Source organism: Loxodonta africana, chromosome 13 (assembly GCF_030014295.1).
Source record: "Loxodonta africana isolate mLoxAfr1 chromosome 13, mLoxAfr1.hap2, whole genome shotgun sequence".
NCBI classification, from domain to species: domain Eukaryota; kingdom Metazoa; phylum Chordata; class Mammalia; order Proboscidea; family Elephantidae; genus Loxodonta; species Loxodonta africana.
The window spans coordinates 79,016,042-79,033,405 of NC_087354.1; the positions used below are offsets into that span (position 1 = coordinate 79,016,042).

The following is a 17,364-nucleotide window of genomic DNA, read 5'->3' on the forward strand; positions in this document are numbered from 1 at the left end:
AGTTTGTGTATATTTGCAGTCAACCTCACAGAGGTTTTTCAGACAGAAAGAAACAGGAAGAGAAGTCAAAGGAAGAAAGAAGAGAAAAGAGAGAAGTAGGGAGAAAGAGGAGGCAATGAACTTCCTAAAAGAACTGTAACATGGGTCAAGGGCTGTAACATTGAAGACAGTAAGAGGCCCAGAAGGGGCCCAGTGGCAGAGTCAGTGGTGACAGAGAGCAGGGCCAAGAGGAGCCTGTCCTGAGAGGGCCAGAGGAACCTGTCCTCAAGGGGCAGGGAGCCCTGCATGGCCTAGAGGAGCTGAGAGAGCTGTTCTGCACTGAAGAAGGGAGACTTTGCCTTCATGCTTTGTAATCCTGATCCTGAGTTGTAGCCTACTGGTCCTGATCTGGAGTTGTTACTTCCTTAATAAACCATCTAACTGTTAAGTATGGTCTGTGAGTTCTGTGTGGTCACTGTAATGGGTTATCGAACACAAAAGAGAAGAGTGCCATGGGGGAAACGGCTGGTGTCAGAATTGCTAAAAAGGTTGGAGAGTTGAGGCATGTCTGACCTCCACCTCATAGGGATCAGTCTTAGGATGACCTTGATTTGCATTATCCTTTTTTCCCCGCCCAAATTAGGCAGGTTTTGACGCTATTACTACTCCCACCATTTTACAACTGCTCAGAGATTTGTGTCTCCTTTTTTCTGCCAAGACTCACAAGTATTGCCAGGATATTCTGTGAACAGGTGCACCATAGTACCATGGTGGCCAAACTCATCACCATGCAGGAAACCCACAGTACATGAATGATGATCTTATATGTAGAAAAAACAATTTCCACAAACACTTCAGGTTTGACACTCCCTAGAAACATTTTGTTATCGCCAGCAAAATAATTACATTCATAGAGAGAAAGAAGTAAACGTAATAACGATTATGCCCTTGTTTTAAAAAAAAAAAAAGTTCATTTTTGCCACGCTTTCAAGGAAGATTGTCTCTGGAGGAGGGCAGGGGACTTTATATAGCAGTGATTTTACAAGATGGTGAAACTATGGAGAGGTAAAATTTCGAATTACTGTTTTCATGCACTTTCTGTTATGGATTGAACTGTGTCCCCCAAAAATGTGTGTCGGCTTGGTTAGTCCCTGATTCCCAGTATTGTGATTGTCCACCATTTTGTCATGTGATGTGATTTTCCTATGTGTGTTGTAAATCCTACATTTATGATGTTAATGAGGTGTGATTAGTGGCAGTTATATTAACGAGGCAGAACTCAATCTACAAGATTAGGTTGTGTCTTAAAACAATCTCTTTTGAGATACAAAAGAGAGAAGTAAGCACAGAGCCATGGGAACCTCATACCACCAAGATGGCAGTGCCAGAAGCAGAGTGCCTCCTTTGGACCCGGTGTTCCTATGCGGAGAAGTTCCTAGTCTAAGGGAAGATTAATGACAAGGACATTCCTCCAGAGCCAACAGAGAAAGAAAACCTTCCCCTGGAGCTGAAGCCCTGAATTCAGACTTCTAGCCTCTTAGACTGTGAGAGAATAAACTTCTGTTTGTTAAAGCCACCCACTTGTGGTGTTTCTGTTATGGCAGCATTAGATAACTAACCCATTGCTATTGAGTCGATTCCGACTCATAGTGACCATATAGGATAAGAGTAGAACTGCTCCATAGGGTTTCCAAGGAGTGGCTTGTGAATTTGAGCTGCTGACCTTTGGGTTAGCAGCTGAGCTCTGAACCACTATGCCACCAGGACTCCAAACCAAACCCATTGCCACTGAGTCAACCCTGACTCATAGCAACCCTATAGCACAGAGTAGAACTGTTACCAGAATAAGGTTCTTGCCTCTCACTGGTCAAGAATGAGCAGGTAAGGCATGTAGTTTTCCACAAGAACAAAGCTTTATTGAAGAGGCTTGCAAGCGGAGATGAGGAGCGCCTAGAGCAACGCTTACCCTCATCTCTGAAAACAAAAGACGGGCCTGAATTTTTTAAATTTCTTGGGTAGGGAAAGATTCATGTTTATTCATACCCACAGGCAGGGATATGTTAACTAAGGTGCGCCTGCAGCAGCTTCCCAAGATGGCTCCTGTCCTGGAGGCCTCTGGGGTTCATAGCAGGACTTATTATGGGGTGTCACGCCTGCGCAGTCTCTTGCTTCCCAGGTTCAATTCCCTGGCTGGGGCTGTAGGCCGTCACTGCCCCTGATGGAAGGTCACACAGCGGTCACAGGTGGATGTTCTGCACATGTCCCTGGGCCTGTTTTTCTCCAGCTGCTTCTGAAAGGCAACTTTAAAGAAGTTTGCAGGCTATTTTTAGATACCCTGCCCCATTGTTCTGGGGAATGGCTTTGTTTCTGGGCCCTGGCCTATTTCTTGTTGCTTTGTTTGCAGATTTGGGTGCCCCTCTGTTCCTTGTCTTAATAAGTGTCTAGGTTCCACACTCAACCCCCTATTACCTCCCTGATAGTATAGTCTATTTCTTTTTTACTTGCTTCTCCTCTAACCACACCAGTCTCTTCGATATTTCTCAAACAGGCATCCTCTGATCTAGGGCCTTTGCACCCTGTCTTAGAACTGCCCCCGTAGGGTTTCGAGGAGTGACTAGTGGATTCAAACTGCTGACCTTTTGGTTAGCAGCTGAGCTCTTGACAACTGCACCACCAGGGCTCCACTAGATAACTAAGACACTCTCTAATTTCAGGGAAGGACTGTAAGTGTGGTCTTGGTTCTTATCGTTTCCTTCTAAAAAACAAATTTTACTAGTGGTTCTTTTTTGGGCATGACAAGAAAAGTCATTTTTCCTTCCAAATATCATGCCCATGATGCAGGGTTGTGGTGGAGCTGACTTGTGCTGGCTCAAGACAATCAGCTATGCTCATCTGTTCCCTACCCCCGTTCAGTGCCATCACATTAGTAGCTTAAAATCGGGCATCGGATGTTCCCTTTGAGTCAATTCCGACTCATGGCTATCCAAAGTGCATCATAATAAAACTACTCCACAAGGTTTTCGATGGCTGATTTTTCAGAATTAGACCTTTCGTCTGAGGTATTTCCGGGTGAACTTGAACCTCCAACCTTTCAGTTAGCAGACAAGTGTGTTAACCATTTGCACCACCCAAGCCAAACCAAAGGCATTGCTGTCTAGTCGGTTCTGACCCATAACGACCTGAGAGGACAGAGTAGAACTTCCCCCATAGGGTTTTCAAGGAGCAGCTAGCGGATTTGAACTGCTGACCTTTTTGTTAGCAGCCATATCACTTAACCACTGCACTGCCAGGGAGGACTACTAAAATCGACCAAGGTGGGAACATTTACACAAGCAAAACTAGAAAATGCTCAAATCAGCCCTCCCCACCAGAATCCATTATTAGAGCTTACCAGCAGTTACTGCCCTGATCACAGAAGCCCTGACACCCATTTGGCATTATTCACTCCTTTTTCTCACCCAGACCCTGTCTCCTAAGTGATGCTGCCTGGCTCCTCCTACGTCCTCAGCTGCAGCGCCTGTTCCGCTTGCTCCAAAAGTTCCTATATTGCAATTACAGCAAAAAGAGTTGGAGAAGGACACTGTACTGAGTAGAAATTACAGACGATGGGAACAGAGCAATAGAGTCTCACCGATAAGCATATTATATGGACTCAGTGAATATAAATTGAACTGAATTGAGTAGCTTTCCCCATTTGATTTTGATCAATGCAGATTTCTCAAGGGCATAGGGAACAGAGAAAGCAGCCAAATGCAATGAAATGACACCAGAATTTCAAAGAGTTCCATTTATCAGGAAAACTATTGCACCGTAAAGAGGAAGCACACTTGAAAGATAGAAAAGAGTAGATGTTATAATCCACACATATTTATTCATAGGAAGCATAAACAGATTAAATCTGCTGCTAAAATCACACAGTGACAGTCCTAATTATAACTAAAAAATATCACTTCTTAATGCCTCACATAAGGTCACTGTTTCAACATAAGAGTCCAGAGTAAGAAATAAGATTTTTTGTATAAAAAGTACTGATTTTTAAAATATAGTAACTATATGGTTTTCTTTTATGAATGTGTCGTTTTTCAATAAGTAAATGCCATTTTAAGACAAAAATGGACAAGGCTTCAAGTTCAAATTTGAGTATTTGTAAACATGTTAGATAATGACCATCTGAAAACACAATTCTAAAATAGATTTAGAAATACTCTGATTATCACACATGCTTTGGGACAACAATCCTTTACATTTTGTATGTTCTTTTACGGTTTACGAAATAAATTTACCTTTAAAGTCTCATTTCCATTTTATTCTTACAACATTCCTAGGTAGCAAAAAATATTATTCTATTTAACATATAAAGAAACTACAGCTTAGAGAGATTGTCAGTTGCTCCAAGTCCTGGGGCTTAGTTCTTCCTATTAATTGCTGTTGAGTCAGCTCCAACTCATGGCAACTGTGTGTACAACAGAATGTAGTTGGATTAGCTTGAGTCCATTGTTATGGTCACTGTGTAATTTGAGTCCCACATAACCTAGAGGGCTTATCTTCCAGCACTATATCACACTATGTTCTGTTGTGGTCCATAGGATGTTCATTGGCTAGTTTTCAGAAGTAGATTGCCGGACCTTCTTTGTTCCTAGTCTGTCTTAGTCTGGAAGCTCCTCTGAAACTTGTCTACCATGGATGACCCTCCTGGTGTTTGAAATACTGGTGGCATAGCTTCCAGAATCATAGCAACACACAAGCCACCACAGTATGACAGTATGACAAACAGACAGGTGATAGAGGAATATATATATATATATAGTTGTGTGCCATCGAGCTGATTCTGACTCATAGCAACCCTATAGGACAGAGTGGAACTGCCCCATAGGGTTTCTAAGGAGCGCCTGGTGGATTGGAACTGTCAACTTTTGGTGGCGAGATGGTTAAGAGCTACGGCTGCTAACCGAAAGGTTGGCAGTTCCAATCTACCAGGCACTCCTTGGAAGCCCTATGGGGCAGTTCTGCTCTGTCCTGTAGGGTTGCTATGAGTCAGAATCTACTTGATGGCAACAGGTGTATATATATATATATGCACACATATATGTAATATGTTCATTATAATCTTCAAATCTTTATCACAATTTAGCTTGATAATTGCTATTATTATGTAAAGCATGTTTTTGAACATAATGATAATAATAGCAACTGCCATTGAGTGCAGATGCTTTCTAAGTACTGACACTACTACATTCACCACTCACAGGATATTATAATTACCCATTTTTATACAATGGAACTCAAGCTTAAAAATGACAAAGAATTTGCCGAAGATCCTATAGTGGTAGGTGAGGATTTGAAGCACTGGGACTGACTCCACAGGAGTTTCATTGGTGTTAACTGTAGCTTTGCTTCCCACTTGATACTTGCTGGGCTCAATTCCCCTTCAGAGTATTTTCTTACATAAATTAACTTAAATAGGTTTTAATCTGTAACCAAAATCCCTAAAACAATCCATATGTCATAACCCTTAACTTTAATGATCTTCATTTCTTCATGCCTTTCTTCAATACGTTCAATCAACAAATATCCAATAAAAAAGGCAATGTCTAGCCATTGTTAAGTGCACTAGCTCTGATGTCAGACTGGCCAAGCCTGAGTCCTGGCTCTCTGCTTACTTGCTGTGATACATTGTACAAGTTACCTAGCCATTCTGTGTATCAGTTTTCTTCTCTGTAAAATGGGGATAAAAATAGTATGTCCTATTGACTTATATTTATGATTAAATAAATGTATACATATACTGTACATAGGATAGTACATGTGTATAACAGATATGAAAAAAAAAAATGTTAAACAGCTCAGAAACTCTATTCAAAGAGTTAAACTGTGCCCTTGAAATTTTATTTGCAAACCTATGCTTAATAATCATAGTAGCAAGAAAAAAAATCTAGTCCTGTAGTTTAATGTTCATTTGGTAAAAATGTTACATAGTGAAAGTTTAATTTAGGTTGAATATTTGCTTCTGTTAAGATTACCACCAGGAAAACCCTATGGGGCAGTTCTGTTCTGCACACCTGGGGTCACCACGAGTTGGAATTCACTCAACAGCAACTAACAAAAACAAAAACAATGCAAATTTAGTTAACATCGCTATGAGCTTCTATTTCCTTCTTTATGAAATGACAGCTCACAAAATTACCGAGAGCACTCCTTCTCAATTTTACAACTCAGGACAAATACAGAAAACGATCACACCTGAGAGCTCACTGGGGTAAAGAAGCAAGGTCGCCTCAACTTCAGATCCCTCTGGCTCTCAATGTCTTGTCCCACCTGTAACGTGTTCCCGGCACTCCGATGGAGGAGCTCTGACCCAGAGAATTCCGTGCGGTGTCAGTGGAAGCCAGAGTGTCTGGCACACAGACGACAGAATGCTAGCTCCACTGGTTAGTTCAAATTAATGAGGCTTTACTGTATTTTGGCAGTAACTCGCACTTAAGGTTGCAGAGCCTACTGGCATCTGGCATGTGTAATTTTTGGCACTGTGTTTCATTCTGGCAGTACTCTTTATCCTACCCCATACTATTCACCACTAATTTTCTGTGGACCTGGGAATTATAATATAAAGTGTTTGAAGTTGTGTCAAAAATGCTAATAAATCTAAGAGTAGAGCTCTCCCATAAGGAAAATATATGTAACCAGTGGCTTTAAGGAGTGGGACTCATAAGAAACAAAGAAAACCGTTTTGTTATTTCCTCTCATTTTTCAGTAATGACACTAGGGGCCTGGCTCTTCTCGGGCTTCTCTAGTGCAGCCTAGGGCAGGCTCCATAGCTCTTCTGGGCAATCAGAGTGAAGAGACCTTAGGTCATTTTGGTCTCCAAAACAGCCTCTGTTTAATAATTCCTATGTCTAGTCCACCGTAAGAATTTCAACTCTGAACTTCATTAAAAGTTCAAGGTCTTGTATCCCACAGCTTGGCCCTGCTCCAGCAGGAAGCCTGCAGTGGAAAGGAGTTTTGGTCGACTTCTTCTTTCTTGACTCAGCCCAATACTTGAATTTTCTCTCCTGGAGCCCTTATGGGATGTTTTGGAAACATCTCTCTCATCCCCTGTGACCAAGAGTGGCTCCTTCCCAGGCCCCAGTGCATCTAATTGAACACCTCCACCTTCTTCTCATGAGGCTTTGCTGGCCTTTCAAGTGACCATTTAACATTAGACCGTTTAAGATCTAAGACAACACCTCTCCATTCAGCTCAAGTACGGCTTGTACATCCACCAGAAACACACACTTAGAACTGTAATTGGAGTGCAGTTTCTTTCCAAAACACAACCCTAAATCTGTGACAAAAAGGTCACAGCTGAGGTTTCTCAGAATTAAGCAGTCAGTTCATCTCGTCCTTTAAATGCAGGGGGCACATGCAAGTTCTTTTGGTGTCTTTAAAAGCCCTCTCCTAGTCTTAAGGTGAGAAAATCTCTCTCAGTCTTTCCCTGTTACAGGGGTGTGGTATTGAGCGCACAGCTCAGTTATCTCCAAAGGAAGCCTTTCGCCAACCTCCAACTTTTGCACCCACTTCAATTTCTATCTTTTCATACTTTCAGTGACAACCTAAGCATTACATGAGAGCTTTAAGAATCCCTCTGCATGTTCTGCATGGCCGGCTTACTACCTAAATTGGGAATGTAAAATTGGTTAACAGCTATAATCTTGAGTCCACTACTAAAAATAGTATTGAAACAATTGCATCTTTATGCCTTATTAGTGACTGCAGCTAAATCGTATATGAACTTGGGAGTCCCTGGGTGGCAGAAATGGTTAAGTACTCGACTGCTAGCCAAGAGGTTGGCAGTTTGAGCCCACCCAGAGGTACCTTGAAAGACAGTCCTGGAGATTTTCTTCCAAAAGGTCACAGCCTTGAAGAAGCTTATCAAGCAGTTCTATTCTGCACTCATGGGGTCACCATGAGTAGGAATCAACTTGGCAACTAACGACAACCACATATGAACTTCTGAATTATTGGCTATATTCCAATAATTTAATTTCCTAGGCATATGATTTCATGCAATAGGATTATAACTGTCTTAAAACCACAAAATCAGAAGGGATGGTGCAAGGGGGAAATCACTAAATAAAAAGTAGATAACTGTTGACTTTAGTGAAGGGAAAGACAATACACAATATAGGGGATGTCAGCACAACTTGTCCAAGGCAATGTCATAGAAGCTTCCTAGACACATCCAAATACCTTGAGGGACCAAGTTTCTGAGGCTGAGGGCTGGGGACCATGGTCTCAGGAAAGACCTAGGTCAATTGGTATAAAATATAGTTCATAAAGAAAATGTTCTACATCCTTCTTGGTAAGTAGCTTCCGGGGTCTTAAAAGTTTTTGAGTGGCCTTCTAAGATACATCTATTTGTTCCATCCTGTCGAGAGCAAAGAATGAAGAAAATCAAAGACACAAGGCAAATATTAGCCCAAAGGACTAAAGGACCACATGAACCACAGTCACTGCCAGCCTGAGCCCAGAAGAACTAGATGGTGTCTGGCTATCACCACGGACCGGTATGACAGGGATCACAATACAGAGTCCCAACAGAGGGGAAGAAAAATGTCAAACAAAATTCAAATTCACAGAAAAAGATCATACTTGCTGGTCTGACAGGGAACGGAGGTATCCCCAAAGCTATGGCCCCCAGACACTCTGCTAACTCAGAGCTGAAGCCATTCCCGAAGCCCACTTTTCACAAAGATTAGACAGGCCTATAAAACAAAACACATGTGAGGAATGTGCTTCTTAGTTCAATTAAATATACAAAACTAAATGGGCAAGTCCTGCCCCGGAGCAGGATGAGAAGGCAAAAAGGGACAGGAAAACTGGACAAATGGACACAAGGAACCCAGGATGGAAAGGGGGAGAGTGCTGTCACATTGCTGGGGTTGCAACCAGTGTTACAAAACAATTTGAGTATAAATTTTTAAATGAGAAACAAACAAAAATCAGAAAAACTTTTTTTTTTTTTTTTAAATCATGCTTCATGCAGAAACTTTTCCAGGGCTGATTGTATAATTTTGGGTAAATTCATCAATATTAAATCATTTACCACTGCAAACCCAAAACTTGTTGCCATAAGGTTGATTCCGACTCATAACAACCCTAAAAGACAGAGTAGAACTGCCCCATAAAGTTTCCAAGGCTGTAAATCTTTATGGAAAGACTGCCACATCTTTTGCCTGCAGAGTGGTCCCTGGGTTCGAACCGCTGATCTTTCGGTTAGCAGCTGAGTGCTTCACCACTGTGCCACCAGGGCCCGCTTATTAACAACTAGAATTTTTAAATTTTCTTGAAGAACATAATTACATTTGAGCGATATGAATGTTAATACATTTATAATTTTTGTGTGTGAGACTGGAGTTCAAGGTAACCCTGCCAAGATGCTAGAGGCCAGATAATTATTCCTGCTACTCGACGAATCCTGGGAGGTTTGCCAGATCCCAACTAATTATGCTGCAGCCAGGACATCCTGGTGCTTTGGTTGCCCAGCAACCATTCTCCTCCCATCTTTTCTCTTCAGAGGTGCAGAATACAATGTTAGTCGGGATTGAGGATGGCAGATAAAACAGTCAATCTCTGTACACTAGCCGAGGCTTGTTTTGCATGGACACAAATCCATATTCAAATATTGACCTTGGAAAAGACAATGAATAGCTCTGAGTTTGTTTTAAAGCTGAATATTACATTTCGGTCACATGCCTGAGTCTTCTAAATGTTAACTACCCCCTCACAAGCCTCTGCTCAGGAAAGCAGCACTGAGCCATTGTTTGCATGGAGACAGCCACTCATCTTTCAGAGGTCAGGGGACATGGGCTCCCAGAGAGCCCCAGCCCAAGATTTGCCACCAGTCAGTAAGTGTGAGATGGGAAGCCGTCTGCAGAAGGAAGGTGATGGTAGTTAGCTAATGTTGATACAACCATTCATTGAAAAAATAGCTACCGGACTGTAGTAAAGATTAGCGATAATGTGGATAACTCTCTCATGTAGGGTCAGGCACACAGTAGGCATTATGACAGTTATTATTGGCATTATATTCTCTTTGTAAAGTATCAGGATTGCCATGTGTGGTATCTCTAATAACCACATTTTACTCCTGTATGTTTACATACCAAAAAAGAGGGATGAGAATTTCAGGGTACTTTTTAGAGGGGTAGAGGCATGTGACCAAGGTAACAAAAGTAATTATAACTAACGAGATTATGACAAATTCGCCATGAATAATGTTTTTAATTGTTTGCCTCCTCAGAGGTCATAAGTTATGGAAATGTCTTTAAATTACTTCTGTAGAAACTAATATGCTACTTAATTAGTACATATCACAAGTGAAAAGATAGAAGACAGCATTTTCCCCAATTGGAGCATTGGCACATACCCATCTAGTTACCATAAAATAAGCTTGAATACTCAACCGTCTCTTTGATGCACCTGGGAAGATACTGACCAATAAAGTAACACATTTTTGTTGAAAACTACTGCCCATACAGTATGTTAAGTTTTTCTCGTTAGTTGTTTGTATATGATCCATTGGAAAGAACCTTTGGTTTGAATTTGAAACATCAGTACAAAGACCACCTGACACTCTATGGTCTTAGATAATTTATTTAACCTCTCTGTGCTCCCATTTTTACATGTATAAGATGAATTAAGTAATATTGTTTTAAATCCTGCAGAAGATTGCTATCAAGATCAAGTGACAAAATTTAAGTTAAAGTGGTACATAAAAAATGACATTTTATCATTAAAACAAACAAAATTTTGTATTAGTTGATTTTCATTTGGAGGAGCTGATTTTTCTTTTTGTGTTATGCTTCATGTTTGTTGAGATGTTTGAAATTTCAATGTTTGTCTACCTCATTGTTCCCAGGACTTTGGTTTTCATGGGAAATGAACACCTTCACCTGCCAGTATTTGCCCTCCTGTGCAGGGAACCTTTCCCACTGTGTAGCCCTTCGTGAACTCTCTCAGGTGTTCTCACTGCTTCTGTGACTTCTCTTACCTCTTGGATTGGACCCTTTGAGGACAGCAAGCAAGGCTGTCTTAAGTATTTATTGTTGTGTAGCAAACACCCAGCAAAGGAATCAAAACAGTTTTTGTTGTTGTTGCTGTTGCTGTTGATGATGATACTTAATTGAAAGAAAAGAATATCAAGGTTTTTTGTTTCTCCTTTTTCTTTCACATCTGTTAGCATGCCTTGCACCTTGATGAGTGTGCTTTTAGTAGGAGCTCACCCTCTGCTAGTGTTCTTTTATCACTTCTATCTTGACAATCCAGTTCTACATGTACTAAGTATGTATCATGAATAAAGAACGTTAATTACTTTTGTTGCCTACTGTAAATATCTGTGCAGTAAGTTGCTGCTCCAATCTTATAAACTAAGACATGAAAGAGTTCAAGGTCACAAATAATAGAAGAAAATAGAACATGCATCACGTCAAAAATGTAATCACTTAGGGCCTTTTATATTAGTTTTCTATTGCAGCTGTAACGAATTTCCACAAACTTAGCATCATAACACAACATACATTTATTATCTCATAGGTGCTGTAGGTCAGGAGTCAGAGTAGGCTTATTTGGATTCTCTGTTTCAGGGTCTCACAAGGCTGTAAACAAGGTGTTGGCCGGGCTGAGCTTTCACATGGAGGCTCAGCAGAGGAAGAATCTACGGCCACGCTCACTTGACTTCTGGCTGGCTGTCAGCTGGAAGCTGTCTTCAGCTCCTCGATGCCACCCTCAGCTCTGGAGGTCATGTACAATTCCTAGGAGACTTGTCCAATTTCTTGAACTTCCCTAGCATGACTACTTAATTTATCAAGCCAGCAAGGAGAGTCTCTAGAGCAAGTCTACTAGCATGATACAAAGTAATCACCTTTGCCATATTTTATTGTTTAGAAGCAGTTCACAGGGACTGCTCATACTCAGTGGGATGGCCTTATACAAGGCCATGAATACTGGGAGGTGAGGTGGGGATTACAAACCTTGTAAACCATGGAAAGTTGGTCGATCTTTATTATAGGGTTAATAAAAACCACTGAAGAGTTTTAACCAGGGAAATAAAGTAATCAGGTTTATGTTGTATAAAAACGGAAGGATGCTAATTTAGATATAAGGAGTCAGGGTAAGCGGCTATTCCAATAATTCAAGAGCCTTATACCAGAGTCTTGTCAGAAGGACGAAGTCTAGAGATAACAAAATGATGATAGGGCTTGTGTTATAGATTGAATCGTGTCCCACAAAAATGTGTGTCAACTTGGCTAGGCCATGATTCCCAGTATTGTGTGATTGATCTTCATTTTCTGATCTGATGTAATTATCCTATGTAATATAAACCCTAACCTCTATGATGCTAATGAGGCAGGATTAGAGGCAGTTATGTTAAAGAGGCAGGACACAATCTACAAGATTAGTTGTATTTTGAGTCAATCTCTTTTGGGATATAAAAGAGAGAAGTGAGCAGCAGAGAGGAGAAGGGCTTCTTACCATCAAGAAAGAAACTCCTAGACTCACGGGAAGATTGATGACAAGGACTTTCCCCCAGAAAGAAAGCCTTCCTGTGGAGCCGACGCCCTGAATTTGGACTTCTAGCTACCTAAACTGTGAGAAAATAAATTGCTGTTTGTTAAATTCATCCACTTGTGGTATTTCTGTTATAGCAGTACTGGATGACTAAGACAACTTGTGAAAGGATATATGTGGTGAGTGAGGGAGAGCGGAATTAAAGATAATTCCCAAGTCTCTGGGTATGGATGGATGCCACCCACCATACTGTTATGGTGCAATTTACTGAAATAGGGAGTAGTAGAGAGCAGATTTAGGGGAAAAAACCCTGAATTTCACTTTGTACGTTATGAATTTGGGGAGAAAGATTAAGAGGGAGATCTGGGCCATGATAAAGATCCCTAAATTGACATCAATGCCATTGGTGGTGAGTGAAATCACACAAAAAGGAGAATGTGAGTGAGAGGCGCAAAGGACCTATGATGAAAATGAAGGATAACAAAGGAGATGGGGGAGGAAGAACATGGGAAGGAGGGAAAAAAGAAGAAGGTGTGTTTTCATTGAAACCAGTGAAGAGGTTGCTTTGTGAAGCACAGAATGCTAATATGAGATCAGCTAAGACAGTACTTCAAAAGTACCTGTTAGATTTAGTGCCCTTGCAGGCCATTCACAGCGGAGTGGTGGGGTGGAAACTAGGAGTTGTGGGGGTACTAATAAGCTAAAGCAGCAAGCTAAGGCTGTGGGGAAGGTCTGTTGTACACACTGATGATCTTAACTTATCTGCAGAGAACACTTGGGGGAAGGACTGAAGAGAAAGGGGGAAGGGAAGTGGAACAGAGAAGCAAAGGAACTAAAGCATGAGACAGAATTGGGATGTGCCTCAGGCACTTACATTTTAGGCAGTATATGGAAAAAGCAGTAAGACCTCCAGGGCTTAGGTGGCTGAGGGGTTTCCAGAATACCGAGCGACAAGTGTCCCCTCTGTGGATGGTTCTCAGGCTCCTCAGATGCATCTTCACATGGTTGGGAAACTCTCCTGTGATGATGTCAGGCAAGCCAGGAGAAATCCTGTAACATTTTATTTCTTTTCAAGGGCATCCATGTAAAACACTGTAGGATCGCACTAAGCCCCAAAGAAGTTAGCTAATAGTGAAAAACAAATTAATTCAAGTTGGAATCCATCATTTCCTCAATTAGACTATAAATCCCTTAACAACGTCAAATGTTCACCTCTAACTGGCACTTAGCACAGTGTTGGGAACATAACAGCAGGTGCTCCATAAATACGTGTAAAAACATGAATGACGCAAATGAGTGAACAGCCCAAGCACTAAAGAATGGAATAAGTCATTCATTAAATTCACTTGAAAACTTTAATTATTAATTATTGTTTAAAACGTTCTCCTGAAGCCAGTAAAGGGTACGACGAAAACAGTAACTATTATTGTTATAAAGTCTACAGACTTCTTCTGTAAACACATTATCCCATGTCTTCCCCTTACTGCCTTAATTTTCTTTGTTAAAATATTTATTTTTTCATTGTTATTTCCAAACTTATTTATAATAGGCAAAATATGAGAGCTTATCCTTGTTTGTCAGAAGCAAGAACTCCCTGTAAACCATCATTAACTCCATGACCTCTAAAACACAGAAGGGAATTCTCAGGACAGATTGGTGTCAAAGCATTTGGAGGAGGCAAATAAAACTGTGCAGACTGCTGCAGCAGATTACTGTGCACAGAGTCCATTGACTTGGAGAAAAAATTGGACCCAGAGAAAGAATACTTTCGAAACCTTTGTAATCGTATCCTTTCTTATGAGCTAGAGCCCATTGACCATAAAATTATGTCAGCCCCACCTCATACTCCTACCATCAGAGTTCACTTAAGAATTCACAATCATATTAAATTTTATTAAATACATAGTTTGTTTTTCTAATTATCTCAGTAATAACATACTTTAATACATATATGTTAAATTAAAAACGACTTCCAAAGAAAGTGTTGTAATCACCTAATGCTGCCTTAGCCAAAAAATGCAAGAGGATGGCTTTGAAGAATAGAGATTTATTTTCTCACATTCTGGAGGCTAAAAGTCCAAATCAGGGTCTCCGTGTGTTGATTCCTTCTGTGGATCTCTCTCCTAGTTTCTGGCAATCCTTAGTGCTCCTTTGCTTGTAGATGGGTTCCTCTGATGTCTGTCTTCCCTTTGTGTGTCTCTGTCTATTCTGCTCTTTTGATAAAACACTACTCAGAAGTGATTATGTCTAGGACCCACCCTACTCTGACATGACCTCACTGACATAAAGAAGAAAAACTCTATTTGAATACAAGGTAATGTTTACAGGTGCAGGGATTAGGATTTAGGAATTTCTTTTTGAGAGACGGAATTCAATCCACAGCAGCAACCTATGCTGCCGAAAATAAATATAAAATGAAAATAACTGCTTTAGGCTGGGTTCTCTAGAGAAGCAGAACCAGTAAAGTGTATAAATATATATAGAGAGAGATTTATATCAAGAAAACGTCTCACGTGATTGTAGAGGCCGAAACGTCCCAATTCCGTATGTCAAGATAGAGGCTTCTCTCAATTCTCATAGCCTCAGGGGCTGGTGAACTCAAGATTGGCAGGTTGGAGATTGGGCCTTCTGCCCTGGGGCTGTGAAGGTCAACAAATTCCAAGATTAGCAGATAAGCTGATAGCTCAAGTCCCAAGAGCCAGAGGTCAGATGAACAGGAGACAGCGCAGGACCCACAGTGAGCAAAAAAACCAGAACTCTGCTTGTGTTTGGATGCAGGCCACGCCCCCAAGGAAACTCCCTTTCAACCAATTGGCTACTCACAGCAGATTCCATTATGGGAGTGACATATAAACACAGAGAATCATGGCCCAGCCAAGTTGACACACAATCTCAACCATCACAGTAACTTAACTAAAAAAAGAAAAATACACATCACCTCACTCATCCAGTAACTGAGCATCAACATCATATTTGTTATGTGTTCTAGACCTCACTCTATGTACTGTTGTTAGGTGCCATTGAGTCGGTTTCCACTCATACTGACACTGTCTACAACAGAGAGAAACACTGCCCGGTCCTGTGCCATCCTCACAATCATTGCTGTGTTTGAGCACATTGTTGCAACCACTGCGTCAATCCATTTCATTGAGGGTCTTCCTCTTTTCACTGAACTACTTTAAAAACCATGATGTCCTTCTCCAGGGACTGGTCCCTCCTAATAACATGTCCAAAATACATGAGCTGAAGTTTTGCCATCCTTGCTTCTAAGGAACATTCTGGCTGTACTTCTTCCAAGACAGATTTGTTCATTCTTCTGGTAGTCCACTGTATATGCAATATTCTTCACCAACACCATAATTCAAAAGCATCAATTTTTCTTGGGTCGTCCCTATTCATTGTCCAGCTCTCACGTGCATATGAGGTGACTAAAAATAACACAGCTTGGGTCGGGTGCACCTTAGTCCTCAAAGTGACACCTTTGTTTTTTAATCCTTTATTACATTATACATATTCATGTTTATATAGTATATATTTTTAAAGGTAGTATGTTTCCACAGCATTCATCACCCAGGCTTTTTTGTTTGTTTACTGTAATTTATCCCCATGTAAATAAAATTATTTTACATTAATAGCCATATAATGTTATATAAAGCACACATATACATATATCAGAATTTTATTTTATCAATCTCTATTTCTTAGTATGGAAACCCTGGTGGCATAATAGTTAAGTGCTATGGCTGCCAACCAGAAGGTCAGCGGTTCGAATCCACCAGGCACTCCTTGGAAACTCTATGGGGCAGTTCTACTCTGTCCTGTAGGGTCTCTATGAGTCGAAATCGACTCGACAGCAATGGGTTTGGTTTATGGTTTTTATTTTTTAGTATATAACTCATTTCCGGCCTTGATCATTATAAATATCTTCATAATAAACAAATTTCTTAACTAAATTTTATACATATTTATGATTGTTTTCTTATTATAAGGAAATACAACTTCTTAACCAAGATTTTATAAAATTTTAAGAATTTGATTCCAATGCTAGGGTGTGCTCCAAAAATCTTGTAAAAATTTATACTGTCAACTACATTGTATGGTGTAACCATGTTCTGAAGCTAAACCAAAGATGTGATGTGCAAAACTATACTGTCATGGATTGAATGATGTCCCCCCAAAAGTGTATGTGTCAGTTTGGCTGAGCATAATTCCTGGTATTGCAAGATTTTCCTATAAGTTGTAAATCCTGCCTCTATTATGTTAATGAGGGAGGATGGGTGGCAGTTGTGTTAGTGGGACAGGACTCAATCTACAAGACTGGATTGTGTCTTGAGGCAATCTCTTGAGATTTAAAAGAGAGAAACAGAGAGACGGGGACCTCATACCACCAAGAAAGCAGCACCAGGAGCAGAGTGCTTCCTTTGGACCCAGGGTCCCTGCACAGAAAATCTCTTAGTCTGGGGGAAGACTGATGAAAAAGCCAACACAGAGAGAAAACTTTTCCCTGGATCTGAAGCCCAGAATTTGGACTTTCAGCCTACTTTACTGTGAAGAAATAAGTTTCTCTTTGTTAACGCAATCCACTTGTGGTATTTCTGTTATAGCAACACTAGATAACCAAGACATATACTAAGATGGAATTATGACCTTGTTTTGATGAAGGCTGGTTTCTCAGAATTGCTACAGAAAAACAGCCACCTATCCTTGGAAAAGAGGAAGACATTAGTAGGAGTTTAAATTTTGACTTCATTTGAAAGATATTTTAATACAATGTGGCTTGACTCAAACATTGCTATGAAGGAACTTCAGCTCCTCATTAAACTGTAGAGCACAGGCAGG

General features: G+C 40.6%; 1 long non-coding RNA gene across 1 annotated transcript; it reads right to left on the reverse strand.

Moving 5' to 3' along the window:
• Window positions 1-1,884: 1,884 nt before the first annotated feature.
• Window positions 1,885-15,672, reverse strand: LOC135233051 (uncharacterized). Its single transcript, XR_010323737.1, has 3 exons — window positions 15,039-15,672; window positions 13,400-13,575; window positions 1,885-2,280 (listed from the first exon to the last, which is right to left on the reverse strand). It is a non-coding gene; the product is annotated as an uncharacterized LOC135233051 (long non-coding RNA).
• Between the last annotated feature and the right edge of the window lie 1,692 nt (window positions 15,673-17,364).